General features: G+C 37.0%; 1 protein-coding gene across 5 annotated transcripts in view; it reads left to right on the top strand.

Annotated features, from left to right (window-relative positions):
* The window catches only part of NFAT5 (nuclear factor of activated T cells 5), a 110,889-nt gene that overhangs the window by 25,401 nt on the left and 68,585 nt on the right, over window positions 1-16,903 (top strand). For 2 of the 5 annotated variants that reach the window (XM_081512677.1, XM_081512675.1), the window contains exon 1: window positions 9,508-9,565. The exons of 2 other annotated variants lie outside the window; for them this stretch is intronic. The gene's annotated coding sequence lies outside the window, so the exon portion shown is untranslated. Of the gene's footprint in view, window positions 1-9,502; window positions 9,566-16,903 lie in introns of those variants that run through there. One more of the 5 variants, XM_081512676.1, reaches the window with a different exon arrangement.

Raw genomic sequence — 16,903 nt, 5'->3', positions numbered from 1 at the left:
AGCTAAGGAGTGATGTGAATTAGGTTTTGCTTGTGTTTTTATTTTCCAGTTATTTCTTTGAATTAGATTTTAAATGGATTATTCAGGCTACAACGTAGATAACAGTCCAGGTGAGACAGTTAGACCAGGATGGTAGTAGTGGAGGTAGCAAGAAATGTAAGAGTTCTCGATATATTTTGTAGGAAAAATGGACAGGAATTGCTTAAAGATTATGTGTAGGGTGTGAGAGAAGAAGGTAAGTGAAAGATGATAACCACATTTTTTGAACTGAGCAGACTGAAAAAAATGGAGTTCTCTTTTAACAAGATGGTAAAAGACTGATGGGAGGGTGAAGTAAATAAAGAAATTGGGTTTAGACTTACTAAAGATAAAATGTCTGTATAAGTATCCAAATGAAGATACTGGTCAGTATTTATATCTAACAATCTGGAACTGGAGGCAGACTTTGATAGTCATCGATTTATGAATATTATTGAAGTTATGGTTGAAGTTGAAATTAACAATCAAGAAGGAAAATAAGAAAGAAGAAGGTTGAAAATTCTTTTCCCAGAACAAAACACTCAAAATATTTAAGAGGAATGGAAAAAGTAGTGGACTGAAGAGGAATCAAAGAGGGAAGAAGAGAAACAAAAGATGATGGAGAGAGGCGTTACTGGTAATAGAGTCAGAAGTTGCAAATAAGTCAGTTAGGAGTTTATTGCTAACAAAAAATTTGATGGACTAGTGGGAACAGAAGCCAAATAGTAGCAGGCTGAGTAATAAATGTAAGTAGAGGAAGTGGAAGCAGCTAGTGAAGACCACTGTTGTACTAAATGTGATTGTGAAGGGAAGGGAAGTTGGAAACTAGAAAGAGATACAATAGGAATGGGAATTTTGTGGAATGAGGGAGTTGAAGATAAAGAATAGGAATTTATTAATAGAAGAAACTTTTGAAGGACTGAGGAAGGAAAAATGGATCTAGTACACAGAACTGCTTCTTCTCTTGGACCTAAAGGGACAAAGTAAGGATAATTTGTATCTGGGAAAGGAAGTATGGGGAATTCGTGTCTTACAGCCTGCCTATTTTCTTTGTGGAGTAGTGAACACTCATTTACCAAAAATGATAGATATGAGTTGGTGGCTTTAAGATGGGAGAGCTGAGGGAACTCTCTGGTGGTCCAGAGGTTAGAACTCCATGCTTTCACTGCTGAGGGTGTAGCTTTGATCCCTGGTTGGGGAACTAAGATTCCACAAATCATGTGGCTTGGCCAAAAAATAAAACAAAAAACAAACAAAAAAGACTTCCTGAGCTACTTTGAAAATCATGAATTCATAGTGGTACTAATCTGTTTGTTTTTATTTTCTCCATTGAAACTTAGATGCTGTGGTTCAGGAAGATGAATGGTTAGTGTTATTGAAGATGAGTGGTTAGGGTTATTGAGGATTGTACAAGATTAATAGAATGAATATGTTAGAAAAGCAATAAGGGCTGGATAAAGAAGTTCTCAAGACACAACCTACAAACCGTCTATTCCTTGAAGTTATTCTCCATTGGTCTTTTTCATTTTGTGTTTCTTTTCGCTGTTGATACTGCCTTGTATTTAATCTATATAATGAATATTTACATATTTATTTATCTTGAATTTTTAAAATATAGAAAGATATAAAACAACAAATTACATGAAAGTCTATTGTCTCTCTATATGGCCACCATTAATATGTTAATTATTCTTTCAGACATCTCTCTCTATACTCTATGTATGTATTGTTGTTTAGTTGCTAAATTGTGCCTGACTCTTTGTGATCTCATGGACTGTAGCCTGTCAGGCTCCTCCCTCCATGGGATTTTTCAGGCAAGAATACTGGAGTGGGTTGCCGTTTCCTTCTCCAGGGGATCTTCCTGAACCAGGGATTGAACCTGCATCTCCTGCATTGGCAGCTGGATTCTTTAGTACCACTGAGCTACCAGGGAAACCCCATCTACTTTACATTATTTGTTCTTATTGTACATTTCTGCATAAATGAGATTTAGTACATCCTGTTTTCTTATCTGCTTCCTGATATTATTATGTATTGATCTATTATAACTATTACAATAGCTTCAAAGTACAGTAGTCCCTTAGTATCCACCAGGGATTGGTTCAATCCTGGATTCGACCTCCGGGGATACCAAAATTTGTAGCCTTTGTGTAAAATGGCTAGTATTTGCATATAACCTATGCACATCCTCCCATATACTTGAAATCATCTCTAGGTTTACTTAATAATATCTAATACAATGTAAGTGCTATGTAAATAGTTGCCAGCCTGTAGCTGTTGGTTGAATCCAAGGATATAGAACCTGAGGATACAGAGGGCTGACTGTATTCCATAATGTAATAACAAAATATACTTAAATCAACTAATCTTTGATGGGCTTTTATTTTATTTTTTAACTGTTAAAAACATCACTATGTTTTATTTTTTTAACTGTTTTAAACACACCATGCAATTTTTTTTCTGCACTAGTATGATTATTTTCTGTGAGTGATAATAGCTAATACTTATGTACTGTTTTCTCTATGGTGACCTCTAGTCTACCCATTTAAATTTGTCTTTTATTTTTAAATTTGTTCTGTCAAATTTCAAGGGATTTCCTTCAGAGGTGCATCTTTTAGCTTTATCTTGAGAATGGAGTAACTAAAGGAGACTACTCACTTGTAATTGTAATTAGATAAAACCACACCCAGGTCATCCTATAATGTTTTGGTTAAATGCTTATTAGGGGATTCAAATCCTTGTTCTGCTACTAACTGTAGTTGTAGAACTCTAAACTTTAGCTTTCTGGTTTGTTGAATGAAAGGCATTTAAAGCATAAAACCTTTTTTTCTTGGGAAAATTTTATATCTAAGAAGAAATAATTATTTTTTTTAATTTAGCTAATTAAAATCCTTCAGGATGCAATTTAATGTTAGAATTTCCTTTTCTATGTTAGGAAAGGTAAATAAATCTTCATTATTTTTTGTCTAGTAAATGTTCATAAAACTAAATCTATTGCTATAAATCATGTGTTCAAAGAATACTTATTGATCAAAGAAAATGTCCATGATGAATGTTAAGGAAAATATAAAATTATGATCCCAATTTTATTAAAGAAAGTCTAGTAGGAAATAGATTAAAATGTTAGAATGGTTATCTCTGAGAACTGGAATTTGAAGTGGCTTTATTTTCTTCTTTATACTTAAAAAATAATTCTAATTTTCTATAATGATGTATCTTTTTTATATCTTTTATCACTTTTATAATTTAACAAAATGTTAAAATAGGAAGCTTCATGTATTAGAACGTTGTAACTAAATGAAACTTTTAGGATACCATCTTTTAAATTTTTCCTCACAGATTTTAATTTTCAGTGTTTGCATTTATTTCAGCCCTCTAAGTCCTCTTCATGTTTTTCATTTATACAGAGCTTAGAACATATTTCTCTATTAAGGTCTGCTTCTGTGATGTGGATAATTTCAGGATTGTCTTTTCTTTCACATACATTCTAAATCAAAGAACTTGAGATTTGAACAGTTTACTTGTCAGTACTATTATATACAAGCAGTTTTTGGTGATTGAGAGACCTACCAGTTATAGATTTCCAATAATATTAATATTAATTACTGAAATTAGCTATATTATATTAATGATTAACTATATAATAACAATAGCTAAAATTCTTTCAAAGAAGCTGGGTCATTAAATTCTTGAATTATCTCATTTAATCCTTAGAACGACCCTCTGAAGTATAGCTAACATTGTAACTCATCTATTTTACAGTTCGGAAAACAGGCTAAAAGTAACTTGTTCTGGGGTACCTTGTAGCAAGCAGTAGAACTGGCATTCAGTTCAGTCCAGTTCAGTTCAGTCGCTCAGTCGTATCCGACTCTTTGCAACCCCATGAATCACAGCATGCCAGGCCTCCCTGTCCATCACCTCCCGGAGTTTACCCAAACCCATGTCCATCGAGTCAGTGATGCCATCCAACCATTTCATCCTCTGTCGTCCCCTTCTCCTCCTGCCCCCAATCCTTCCCAGCACTAGGGTCTTTTCCAACGAGTCAACTCTTCGCATGAGGTGGCCAAAGTATTGGAGTTTCAGCTTCAACATCAGTCCTTCCAATGAACATCCAGGACTCATCTCTTTTAGGATGGATTGATTGGATCTCCTTGCGGTCCAAGGGACTCTCAAGAGTCTTCTCGAACACCACAGTTCAAAAGCATCAATTCTGCGGCGCTCAGCTTTCTTCACCGTCCAACTCTCACATCCACACATGACCACTGGAAAAACCATAGCCTTGACTAGACGGACTTTTGTTGGCAAAGTAATGTCTCTGCTTTTAAATATGCTGTCTAGGTTGGCCATAACCTTCCTTCCAAGGAGTAAGCGTCTTTTAATTTCATGGCTGCAGTCACCATCAGCAGTGATTTTGGAGCCCCCCAAAATAAAGTCAGCCACTGTTTCCACTGTTTCCTCATCTGTTTCCCATGAAGTGATGGGACTAGATGCCATGATCTTAGTTTTCTGAATGTTGAGCTTTAAGCCCACTTTTTGACTCTCCTCTTTCACTTTCGTCAAGAGGCTGTTTAGTTCTTCTTCACTTTCTGCCATAAGGGTGGTATCATCTGCATATCTGAGGTTATTGATATTTCTCCCAGCAATCTTGATTACAGCTTGTGCTTCATCCAGCCCAGCGTTTCTCATGATGTACTCTGCATATAAGTTAAATAAGCAGGGTGACAATATACAGCCTTGACATACTCCTTTTCCTATTTGGAACCAGTCTATTGTTACATGTCCAGTTCTAACTGTTGCTTCCTGACCTGCATAGAGGTTTCTCAAGAGACAGGTCAGATGGTCTGGTATTCCCATCTCTTTCAGAATTTTCCACAGTTTCTTGTGATCCATACAGTCAAAGGCTTTGGCATAGTCAATAAAGCAGAAACAGATGTTTTTCTGGAACTATCTTGCTTTTTCGATGATCCAGCGGATGTTGGCAATTTGATCTGTGGTTCCTCTGCCTTTTCTAAAACCAGCTTGAACATCTGGAAGTTCACGGTTCACGTATTGCTGAATCCTGGCTTGGAGAATTTTGAGCATTACTTTACTAGCATGAGATGAGTGCAATTGTGCGGTAGTTTGAACATTCTTTGGCATTGCTTTTCTTTGGGATTGGGATGAAAACTGACCTTTTCCAGTCCTGTGACCACTGCTGAGTTTTCCAAATTTGCTGGCATATCGAGTGCAGCACTTTCACAGCATCATCTTTCAGAATTTGAAATAGCTCAACTAGAATTCCATCACCTCCACTAGCTTTGGTCGTAGTGATGCTTTGGTACTCATTTGGTACAGAAACTGCCTCTCCCATTTATCTGTCTTGGTTGTTGTGTGAGATTTGCTGGGATAATTTGTATTTAAAACATTTAGCACTGCATTTGGGTACCTAATAGGTGGTTACATGGATGTGGGACTTTGTTTTGTCCTAATAGGAAGAGCAATTACTTTGTATTAGGTGGCATATTCCACCTGGTGGCCAGATAAGGAATTGTTCTTTAAAATGTCTTTATTGATATGAAATTCACATGAATTAACCATTTTAAAGTAAGCAGTTCACAGTATTATGCAACCACTCTCTCTGTATCTAGCTTAAAAATATTTTTACCACCCTCAGAAGAAACCTTGTACTCATTAAACAGTTGTTCCCTATCTCTCCCTCTCCCTAGCCCCTGGTAACCACCAGTCTATATTCTTTCTCTATGGATTTATCCTTCTGGTTACTTTACGTAAGTGAAAGCATACAACATGTGACCTTTTGTGTCTGACTTCTTTCACTTAGTGTGTTTTCAAGATATATCCACCTTGTAGCATCTATTAGTACTTCATTCTTTTTTATGGGTGAATACTATTCCATTGTATGGATACCATAATGTATTTTGTCCATTCATATATTTTAAAAAAATTTTTGTTTATTTATTTTTGGCTGTGCTGGGTCTTCGTTGCTGAGCAGACGTTTCTCTAGTTGTGGCAAGTAGGGGCTACTCTCTAGTCGCAGTACACGGGCTTCTCATGTCAGTGGCTTCTCTTGTTGCAGAGCACAGGCTTTAGTGCAGGTGGACTTCAGCAGTTGCAGCATGTAGGCTCAGTAGTTGCAGCTTCTGGGCTCTAGAGCACAGACTCAAAATAGTTGTGGTTCATGGGCTTAGTTCCTCTGTGGCATGTGAGATCTGGGATCAGGGATTGAACCCTTGTCTCCTCCTGCATTGACAGATGGATTCTTTAGCACTGAGCCATCAGGGAAGTCCTATCCATTTATTTTCTGATGGACGTGTAGGTTGTTTCTACCTTTTATCTCCTGTGAGTAGTGCTGCTAGTCACATGCTATGAATATGCACACACATGTATTTGTTTGAGTACCAGCTTTCTATTCTTCAGGATATAGGAAGTAGATTTTTTTTGTTTGTTTTTTTAAAAGTAGCCTTTAGGGATTCTTTAAAATTCTATAAAAATATTAACAAAAAAGAAAGTGAAAAAGCAATATATTAAAAAATACTATTGTACATGTTTATGTCTTTATTATCTTACATGGAGCCTTATAAATATTAGATGTTTGGTAAATGTTAAAAATGAACTATTGGTTTTGAGACTGCTTTCTAATTCTGATTTAGCTGTCAGCTGTCTGATTTGGGGCAAATTCTTAACCTTTGGCCCTATATAGATGAAGTTTAGGTATCTATGACCTATATAGATACAGTTTCTATAAAGTAAGAAAGTAGACTAAATAAACTCTAAAAATCAGATTATTAAGTTCTGTAAAAGTCTATACCTTTTTAAAAAAAATATGAAGTGTTTTGGTACTGCATCTTATTTCACACTCCGGAAGATCAGGTACTTCCCAGCCCTTGACTATCATATACAGTTTCCTTCTCATTAAATTTGCCTCTGGAGAGGGATCAAGAAGATCATTCACATGATCAAGAAAGTTGAGATCACTATTTTAGTCTTTAAGCTCTTGAAAAGTTTCTTCAGGAAAGATTCATCGTTTGTTTTTTCCTCCTCTCATTTCACAAGAAAATCTCAGCCATAAAACTCCTAGTGTAGAGATTGAAAACTTAGATGCCTACAGGACTCGGTGTAATGTAAAACAGTGAAATTGGCTGGGTGGTACTCTCAGTAACTGGAAATCACACTAAATGAGTTTTCCTTGTGGGAATATATACTTAATGTTGCCAGGTCTTGTGATTTGTCAAGAGAAGCCAGAAATCTGGATTATGTAAAATCCCATTATTAAATGTTGACTACTAATTCAGAATGTTTTAGAACACTGTGCAGGCCAGACAGAACACTTTTGCCCTCCAGATATGTGCTTTAGAAGGTGCAAGACCTGCAGAAAGAAAAGCTGTGCATTTCAAAGTGAAACTAGTCATTTTAAAATGGTCATGAATATTCACTTGATTGCCTTTGGAATGAAAGAAATAATGCTCGGGGAATGTCTCATATCCATAACAACCTCCTCATTGCATACCCATTTGAGGACAGAAATTATGACTTTTATTTGTGTTATTAGCTCCAGTTAATATCTCCATAACTCAGTGGCTCCTAGTAATCCTTCAGTGAATGCATGTAGTTTTAGCAGCTGTGGCTCCCTTTATAACAAAGTTTATAGACTTATGGTAGAGATAGCCGTAGATTATAACCAGTTCACATGTAAACTTCTGGCACATTTTAGGTTGGGAGATTTTAGGTTGAGGAAACAGCTGTAGTACTGTGTTGTTAGTGTATGTTTAGCTCTTGTTTACCTTCAGATTTGTATTTTTAGCTTTACTAGGACGATAGTAATTATTTCTGTATTTTTACTTTGTTTCACTTCCCTAAAAAATTAACTGATTTGAATAAGTGTACTTCCTTGTTTTTATTTTTGTTTTTTTAAAGATGCTGCCACATCATTAGGTTTTTCTGCCTTGCGTCCTTTGTATGAAGTTTGAATTCTGTTTCATACTTCTGTTCATTTATCCATCCATTTAATAAACGCTATATTGACCTAATCAAAGATGCCAAGGTCCTGCAAGAGGTGCCCTCTACCATCCCTGCCTTATCTCATGCTAGGAAGCACATTCTCTTGGTTACTCTGCTTTTGCCACACTGTGCACCTTTCGGTTACTCAAACAAGCCACGTCTTTTCCTGCCTGTGGACTTCTGTACATGTTTCCTCAGATGATTTTACTTCTCTTTCTGCTCTTTTTGAGTTGCTGATTCACTTATACCCAGGAACCTTTCAGAGAGGCCCTCCCTGACTGTCTTCTCTTATAGTAGTTTCCACTTTGTTCTTTATTACAAATTCTTATTTGTCTTTTTCATAGCATTCGTCCCACTTTGAATTGTTAAAAATGATTTCTTGTTTTCCTGTTTCTCTCAGTACAGAAAAATTCCTTATGGACAAGGACCTTTTTGTCTTATTTAATTTTTGTATCCTTAGCTCACAGTAAATTACTTCTGGTTGAGTTAATTACTTGTCAGCATAATAATCATTGTATGCCTGCATTATGCTGGACAGTTTGTTTTAGGTGTGTTGTATACATTATTGCTAGTGCTCACAACTCTACAAGATAAATAGATGTCATATTATAAGCTTACTGTCATATTATAAATGAGGCAGTCAAGGCTTACTATGATGAGTAAAGACAGAAAGTCAGAAAGTAGAGCTGTAATGAAAGCCCAATTCTCACTACCTTTGCTTCTTCATTATGACATGCTACTTACCTCTTATTTATGGTAAACAATATTGGTATCCTGACACAAGGATCATACTGCTTTTATACATTTCTGTGTAACCTTGTGGTTTTCTCCTTCCTCCCTACCCCACTTCATGCAAAAACGATTACAGTAATATTTGAAATACCTAATAACTATCTGCTATGTATAGTGTCTCTTGATACTGACTTTCTGATTGAAGTCAAATGAAAATTCATATATTTTTGTTTAATAATAATAATGACAACCTCTAGTATTAGAAGTTTTGTACCTTGAGTCTTAATCCCTAATTCCTCTATGTAATTAGCCCTTTAAACATTAATAGATATAGAAGGATTTCTTACATGCCTCTTAAGCATCTACTTCTAGAGCACAACCACTGCCCAAAAGAAATAATTGAATTATCTTTGAGCACTTTGAAGTGTGCCCTCCAAAGTCCCTCAACTTTTTGTCTTTCTCTCTTTTTTTTTAATAGTGAAAACTTTTATATTTGGAATTAACCGGCTGGACTCACCCAAAGCATCATAGTCAGGAGCCATTCAAACATATGCCTTCTTCTCCATCAAGCTTGATCAAGGTGTTGACCTTAGCTACAACAGTGTCATATAGCTTCTTCACAGCCTATTTAGTTTGGTGCTCTTTGGCCTTGACATCCACAATGAGTACCATTGTGTTGTCTTCTGTTTTCTTCATAGCTGACTCAACAAGGAGGGGGATTTTGATGATAGCCTAGTGGTCAAGTTTGTTTCTCCTAGGGTCACTCTTCTAAGGATATTTGGGGTGCCTCCTGAGCCACAGTGTTTTGGGTTGCTGGAAGGTGGGTGACATGTGGATCTTTATTTGTGTGTGTGGCTGTGGATGCCTTTCACCATTGCTTTCTTTGCCTTCAAAGCATTTTCTTTGGCTTTGGCAGGGAGGCGCAAAGGCTTCCTTCTTCACTTTCGGTGCCTTCTTCATGAAAACGCAACTTTTTGCTTCTTTATCTCAAAAATTTGTTTGGGTCTTCTTATTTTTATATTTTCTTTTTCTTTCATGTTAGTAGAAGAAATGCTAAGGCACCCTCAAATCTCCTGGACTTGACTCTGCAATGTACTGCTGCTGCTGCTAAGTCGCTTCAGTTGTATCCGACTCTGTGCGACCCCATAGATGGCAGTCCACCAGGCTCCACCGTCCCAGGGATTCTCCAGGCAAGAACACTGGAGTGGGTTGCCATTTCCTTCTCCACTGTGATGTACTACTTTGCTTTAATAGTTTTCAACTCTTGTTTTTCATTATTTACTATTATGTTTTTTTTCTTCATGGGCTTCCCTAGTAGCTCAGCTGGTAAAGAATCTGCCTGCAATGCAGGAGGCCCTGGTTTGATTCGTGAGTAGGGAAGATCCCCTGGAGAAGGGATAGGCTACCCACTCCAATATTCATGGGCTTCCCTGGTGACTGAGATGGTAAAGAATCACCTGTAATGTGGGAGACCTGGGTTCGATCCCTGGGTTGGGAAGGTCCCCTGGAGGAGGGCATGGCAATCTCTTGTTTTTCATTATTTTCTATTATGGTTTTTATTTCTTCATAGTAGTAGTTGTCAAACTGTTTAACTACGATTTCTCTGGAATTGCTGCAGCACATGATAATACAATTCTAAAAGAAATTATACTTAAAAAGAAAGTTAGAAAGCAGACTCCTTATAGTAGTATAATTCTATAACAATGCCCTAGAAGACTGTTTTATTATATTCATTGCAACACTAATTTCAACTTTACCATCTAATTGTCCCATAACCCTCTATTAGCACGCAAGCATTCTTCTGGAAATTTAGTTGTGACTTCACAGTTGTCAGATATGGTGGTGGTGTTTCAATTAAATCTCTTCTGTATGTTCTCTCTTGGGTCTTCAAACTTTTCCTCACTACTGGCTGTTTTCCTTATACTGTCAAGCATACATATTTCTTCTTCCACATAATAAAATAACATAAACCCATTATTTGGCCCTGTCTCCTTAAGTATTCTTCTTTATCTCCTTGCAAGGACTTTGTGACATAGTTGTCTATATATCTGCTTACACTGCATTTATTTCCTCACTTCTATTTGGTTGTCAACTCTTTTCCTTCTGGCTTCTATCCCCATCACTCCCTTGATACTTCCTTGGCAAAGGTATCAAGAAATATCTTTTGCCACATCAAATAAATACATTCTTTCCAGTTTTTCTTATTCGAACTAAATGAGGCATTTTCATTTTGGGGCATCTGCTTCCAAGACTGTTCTTTTTGACACTTTCTCCAAGCTATCCTCTGACTCTTTCTCTAGTTTTTTTCCTGGCTGTTTTTTTTCCCTCACTCGGACCCTTCTGCCTCTTCATTCATTATATGGTTTGTCAGCATTCTTATGTATTCCCACAGCTTCTGTTTTCTTCTTCATTTGTCAAATAAATGCCTGTTTGTTCCAGGCACTGTGCTGTTGCTGAGAAGACAGTATGAATGAGATGGTCATGTCCACTGTTCTCATGACATATGTAGTTTAATAAGAAGTACATGGAGGTAAACTGGTAATTGTGAAACAGTGGGTGGTAAGTGTTCTGGTAGAGGAAGTACAGAGAAAGGATACCTAACTAAGACTGGAGTGGTTAGGAAAAGCTTTGGGGGAAGAAATAACAGTCAAAAGGGGCTGTGGGAAAGTCAGTATTTCAGGGAAAAACAATAGCATTTGCAAAGAAATAAAATAAGGGAGTGCATGGCTAAAGTATTGAAAATCATTGTATCTTGAGAGTGAAGGGAAAGAGAATGGAGGAAGGGTAAGGGTGCATGGTCATAAATTATGCACTCATGTAAATATTCATTCAATAAGTATTGGTGCTATTATTTTATAATTATAATGTCACATAATTATACATTTTAATAGCCTAATTTTCACTCTTGTTGCTATGAACAATCACAACTAGGTTTTAGAAGATATCTGAGTCTGATAATTGCTTATTGCTATAGACTGGTCTTATGATAGGTTTTTGCTGCCTATTTTACTACATCTGACTTGAAAGTCTATTTTATTGATTATTCAAGACCTTGGCCTACGATCTATTTATGGCTCCTCAGGGTCTTAGTTGCTGTGCGCAAGCCTTCTCTAGTTGCAGTGAGTGGGGGCTATTCTCTAGTTGTGCTTGGGCTTCTCATTGCCATGGCTTCTCTTGTGGAGCATGGGCTCTAGGGTGCTTGGACCTCAGTAGTTGTGGTGCACGGGCTTAGTTGCCCCATGGCCTGTGGAATCTTCCCAGACCAGGGATTGAACCATGTCCCCTGCATTGGCAGGTGGATTCTTAACCACTGGACCACCAGGGAAGTCCAGATACTCAGTTTTTGGGGGGCATAGCCTACTGTGTCTTTATTTTCTTTTACATATTCCTTTGTGCATAGAATACAAAGGGTACATTTGTATGGGTCTTTATGTACAGAGTATTTTTGTAATTTTACAAGATTCTCATTTTTTTAAAACCTTGAAGGACTTAACCCAGTATTTTTTACATGTGGCACATTATATTATTTATCAGATATTTAATTGAATAACCTAAAAAAGTTCTTTAAATCCCTGGTGGTTCAGCTGGTAAAGAATCTGCCTGCAATGCGGGAGACCTGGGTTCGATCCCTGGGCTGGGAAGATCCCCTGGAGAAGGGAAAGGCTACCCACTCCAGTATTCTGGCCTGGAGAATTCCATGGACTGTATAGTTCATGGGGTCGCAAAGAGTTGGACACGACTGAGTGACTGTCACTTTCACTTCACTGTCACAAGTAGAACATGATGATATTAGTTCTAAGTTCTTTCTGAGTAAAGAACATACTACTATGGGTTAAAATTATAATGACTTCTGTGTTTAGCCAAGATGAGGCTAAACACAGGGACCAGATTTACTTACCCTCTTTCCTGAAGCAACTAAAAAGCCATATAAATATATGAGACAATGATTCTCTTCACATTTAACATCAGGCAGTGAAGGAAAGTGATCCTTGAAGAAAAAAAAAAAACACAAGAAGAGCCCTGCAAGAGCTTTACTCCCTGGAGAAAGTTCCAGGCTTTGGTGTGAAAGGGGAAGTACAAATAGAGTCCAGTAATCTCTGAGTTGAGGAGGTAGAACTAGGAGTCTGGGAAAGCCAGATAGCTAGAGTTCTCAGGGCAGAATATTAGAAAGGAGGGAAATGGAGACAGAGAATTCTAGAGATCTGCAGAGGGTGTCCTTTGAATATTCAGCTAAGTGGTGATCATTACATGCAGGTGGAAAACCACCCATGACTGAGGAAAGAACTACCTAAAAGGATGAGAGGAAACAGTGTTCAGATCTCACTGAGGGCTGGATATGATGCCTGTTTGCAGCAGCAAGAGTAGAATACTTTCTTTGTTTTATTTATTTATGAATGGGTGCACTGGATCTTCATTGCTGCATGAGGGTTTTTTTCTAGTTGCAACAGGCAGGGGCTTCTCTCTAGTTGTGGTACACGGGCACTTCTCATTCCAGTGGCTCCTCTTGTTGCAGAGCATGGGCTCTATGCGCGTGAGCTGCAGTAGTTGCAGCATACAGGCTCAGTAGTTGCTGCGCAATGGGTTAGTTGTCCCTCGGCATTTGGAATCTTTCCTGATCAGGGATCGAACCCGTGTCTCCAGCATTGGCAGGTGGATTCTTAACCACCAGACCAACAGGGAATCCATAGAATACCTTTTTACACATGAGTAGTGTTAAGAAGGATCTTGCCTCGGTAGTAATACTGGACCAAACATGCTCTGGTCACGGCTAACAAAGCTTTAAAAGCAAAAGCTAAAACTGTTCCCTAGTAACTTAACCATAACCCAAAGTAAAGCTCAAGAATATTTATAGGAATATGAAAATATAAGGACACAAAGTGAAATTCTCAATGTTTGGCATCAAATCAAAAATCATTACCATGGTTCTAAAAGTTTGTTTTATTTTTATCGAAAACCACCAGTCATGGAAAGAGGCAGAGAATTACAAAATGTAACGAGGAATATCAATAAATTGAAACTGATTTTAAAATAACTTGTGGCTTTTTTAGCCTGTACCCATTGGCATTACCAGATTATCGGCCTCCCCAATACCCAGTCTGGTATATATGAGGCAAAAAGCAAATTCGTGGGTCCCACCATCCCTGGCTGTGGCCTACTTTCTTTTTATCTCACCTTTCAATCTTCTTATTTTTGTGTTTTTTTCCTTTTAAATGTATGTAGTGTTCAAGGTTTTTAGCTGAACTTAGTGAAAGGAATAGTGAAAAGTGTGTCTACTCCATCTTTCTGAAAATGAATGCCTTCAAGACATTTCTTTCTGGAGTATAAACAAATGTTCCTTGATGAATCAATTGAATATCAATGTGAAAAACAATGAACTTTGAGTTCAATAATATTGATAAAACCAATTCCAGATGGCTCATAGATATGAATATGGAAGATAAAGCACAAAGACTTCCAGAAGAAAACAGAATATGTTCATGTTCTTGGGGTATGTAAATATTTCTTAAACAGTACGCAAAAACCACTAATCATAAATGAAAAGATTCATATATTGAACTTGATTAAAATTAAGAACTCTTGTTTATTAAAGGTAACTATGGAGGTGGAAAGGCAAACCATATGTGGGAGAAAATATTTACAGTATGTACATTTAACATAGGATTTGCATCTAGAAAATATAATGAACTCCTACAAATTAATATTTTTAAAAAACAGCAACCAAATATAAAAATGGGTAAAAGACTCGACAAACCATACCTTCTGACTCAGCAATTTCAACCTACATATATATCCAATGGAAGTATATATATGCACATATAAGAATGTTTATGGCATTATTTTTGTAAAAGGTGAAAACTATAAACATTAATGATTTAACAGCAGAATGGATTTAATTATTGACTATTCCGTGCACTTTGCCTCACTGGACTGTAAATGTTTGAAAACAGATACAGGTCACTTTAGTGTCTACACTTACACACACAAAATAAATTAGTGGTGATAAAATTATGTTTTTCTTCTTTTAGAAAATAAACTCCTGAGGTACCTTGTAATCCAAAGTCCGTGCAATTAGAAATAACATTGAAGTTAAGAACTCTATTTTATTTATTTTATTATTGTGCCTAGCACATAATGGACAGTTAAATAATGTGCTTATGAATGAATGAACAGATTATCATTTATTAACTGTCTTTTCGGAAAAGGCAATGGCAACCCACTCCAGTACTCTTGCCTGGAAAACCCCATGGACGGAGGAGCTCGGTAGGCTGCAGTCCATGGGGTTGCTAGGAGTTGGACACGACTGAGCGACTTCGCTTTCACTTTTCACTTTCATGCATTGGAGAAGGAAATGGCAACCCACTCCTGTGTTCTTGCCTGGAGAATCCCAGGGATGGGGGAGCCTGGTGGGCTGCCGTCTGTGGGGTCGCACAGACTCGGACACGACTGAAGCGACTTAGCAGCAGCAGCAGCAACTGTCTTTTCAACTTCAAAACCAAATATGCATAAAATAATGCTCTGTTTATTTCATTTTCATTGATTATTATATACATTGATAAGTACATGGTTATTTTAGTTTATTAAATATATGACTATTTAAGATGGTTGACTATCAAGCAATGGAACAGATTTCTATTCAGTGTTGGTTTTGGAAACAGTAAACTAAATTGCAAGTGTGTATACATTATTGTATGCACTGTGTTTAGTCACTCAGTCATGTCTGACTCTTTTGGTTGAGATGCTTCTACTGCTTATATTCCAGAAATGAACTTATTTTGCTTCTCTGGTAGCTCAGTTGGTGAAGAATCCACCTGCAATACAGGAGACCCCGGTTCAATTCCTGGGTCGGGAAGATTCCCTGGAGAAGGAATAGGCTACCCACTCCAGTATTCTGGTCTGGAGAATTCCATGGACTGTATAGTCCATGGGGTCGCAAAGAGTCAGACACAACTGAGTGACTTTCACACACAGTTACATGTGAGTTTAGTAAGGACAGAAAATTACGGGATACTGGAGCCTCCTTCTCTTTTTAGCAAGCAAGCTGTCACCAAAATTTAAACTTGAGTGAAAGATCCGTGACACAGATTGTCTGTTTTATAACTGGTGTATCTCCAGGAACCAAGAGAGTGCTTGGCTTACATTAGGCATTTAGTAGATGTTTGTTGAGTGAATGAATAAATAAATGAGAATATTTATTCACCTGTGCTTCATTCTATAGCAGGTACAATGTTGTCACTGCTGATATGTCATTTATTATTTCTTTTATATATTAGCAATGTTTCTGAAATAATATGAAAATTAGAAATTTTCATTAAGCTTATTTTATAACTAAAAATTATTACCCAGTAACTTTCTTTAGTATTTTGATAACCTCATCAGCACACATTGAACTCCCATTGTGAGTATAGTACTGCTAAACTTTAGTCATTCAAAGAAGACATACCACAGTTTCTGCCCTTGAAGAGTTTTCAGCTAGTTGGAGAGAGAGAAAATAGACATAAGGATGATACATAACAATATGAGGGTGTCAGAGTTATAGTACACATGAGAAATTAATGTTATGTTCAATGAAAAGTTTGATACTAAGTTTATGTACATTATTCAACTTTTTAAAAATATGTATAGAAAAATAGGGAAAGAAAACATAAATATACTACTATGTTTTGGGTTGTGAGATCATGGGCAAATTTACTTTTCCTTCATACACATCTGTATTTTCAAAAACAAGCAATAACTTTAACAATTTTCTGCCCCAGTTCTAGCACAAGATGTGTATTAAAGCGAAAAATAAAGCAGTCATGTACCCAGTATCATCAATTGTAGATCCCTCTCCTGTTTATACATTCACTAGGTAGTCAGCCTCATCATTTAAAACTAAATTCATTGACTTTCCAGTTTTACTCCTAAACTCTCTATCATGGGACACTGTACCACCTTACATTAATTTTTCGTGCCAGAATTTCTGTGTGCTGCTTGGAACTATTTCTGTCTCTCCCTCTCCAGTCATCCAATTCAGTTAGTTCATCAGTTTCCTGAACATGTTTAAATTTGTGTTCCATTTGCCATTATCACTGCCTTGGTTCAGGACCTCATTATTTCTTACTTAGAGGATTGTAAAAAACTTAACTCTTAACCACCTGTAGGATGTAGTCTATTTTGC

Source organism: Giraffa tippelskirchi, chromosome 7 (assembly GCF_054371585.1).
Source record: "Giraffa tippelskirchi isolate mGirTip1 chromosome 7, T2T-mGirTip1v1.2.pri, whole genome shotgun sequence".
NCBI classification, from domain to species: domain Eukaryota; kingdom Metazoa; phylum Chordata; class Mammalia; order Artiodactyla; family Giraffidae; genus Giraffa; species Giraffa tippelskirchi.
Note: the sequence above shows the minus strand (reverse complement) of the source record. Positions and strands in the feature narration are given on the sequence as shown.